We start from the raw sequence: 1717 nt of genomic DNA on the forward strand, positions 1-1717 counted from the left end.
GCCTAGTCCAAACCATAAATGATTCCAATAATAATGTGAGTTTGTTTTACAGCATACAAATTAAATACTTTAATCAAATCAAGGAACTAACATAGCAAAATTTAAGGGAAAGAGGAATATGTTAGGGGTATACCAAACCCATAATGAACCATTTTTACCTATGGTTGGGCCTTTATGCCATTCTCACCCATGACTGGGCCTTCAATAATATTAGCTTCCCTTTTCTCTTCTTGGACTTAACAGTTTTTTCGAAAGAAAATTTCCTATTGGGACCTTGATGCAACAGGGTGGTAGGACTCCGGCCCAAATGGCCATGCAGCAGGGAGGGAGGGAAAAATGGAAAAGGACCCAAATTAGTCTATGTTTACTGAACTTATTACTAGCATAATTATATGCATATATACATGTATATCTAATTTGTTTACAATTGCACAACTAAAGGACTTGATCATACACTATTGGCTTCACTGAAACTGCAACTCCTACCATACCAAAGGGAAAAGGTTTTCACCACCCTTATTCCTGACGCCGCACAAGTTCCAAGGGGTTTCACGAACCCCAGGCATGGCTGGACATCGAGGAGTGGCTAAACCTATTCCCCCAAACTACCTCAAACTCTCTAACAAGTGTTGCCATAGTATACAATCAGAGCCCCAAAGTTATGCACAATTATCATCACATAGGAAGTAGTTTAAATGTAAACAACATTAAAAGTAAACTTCAAAGTCATGAAAGTGAGACTAAGGCTGATATGATAATGCAATGATGTATAAAAATAACATAACAACTTCAAGATACTTAGTCAAATAGGTGATACAAACAAACCATCCTCTTTTACTCAAATATACATGCTACCTATAACTGGCCCATTCTCTTATATACACATAGTATACTTATGATATACACATGTGATGTGTATTCCAAGTGTATACCATGTGTATATTCCTCTTCCTTTTCATTAAGCTATACATATTCTGTGTATATCCACACTCTATTTGTTTAACTTTAGGCCTCAACATAATTTCATTCACTTAATTAATCCTTTTCCCTTAGAACAGTGTTCAAGGATAAAACTAAAGCTAATTAAAGTCTAACTTAACTCTTATACACATCAAATAAATGATTCATCAACTTCACATGTTACCAGACCTCATAGCAGGATGTGAGTACTGTTTAATGTGATAACAGACATACACTAGAGGGATGCAGACAAAGAGAAAAGATTCTATAACTTATGATCACCAAAACAGTGTTGGAGCACCAAAAGGTCTGAACTAAAACAACATTAAATGAACTGAGACTGTACAAATTTATATTCCCAGGAAAAACCACAAAAATGAGCCTTTGTTCTAGTCAAACAGTAGTAAGAGCACATTTACAACAAGATTTGATGTAAGTTGCCACTTGAAATAAAAAGAAGAAAGGACCAGCTATGTATGTCACCAAGTCTCATAGAAAAAGAATTGCATAAAGTTTAACACAATTCTTAGCAACTCAGGATTTTTAACTCATAACAGGACACTTGTTATCAACACTCAACAGCCTTAAACTAGTCCATTTTTGTCACGCCCCAAAACCCACCCTAAACATGACCGCATCCGACGTCATGAACAACATCAGAAGAACCTTATAAAACAATAACGTCAAGCCCTTTTTTGATAATCTTTCATTATTTAATTAAACAAGTGATAAATATCTAAATAAAATTTATGATCAC

The sequence above is a fragment of the Lycium ferocissimum genome, chromosome 9 (assembly GCF_029784015.1).
Source record: "Lycium ferocissimum isolate CSIRO_LF1 chromosome 9, AGI_CSIRO_Lferr_CH_V1, whole genome shotgun sequence".
Taxonomy (NCBI): Eukaryota; Viridiplantae; Streptophyta; class Magnoliopsida; order Solanales; family Solanaceae; genus Lycium; species Lycium ferocissimum.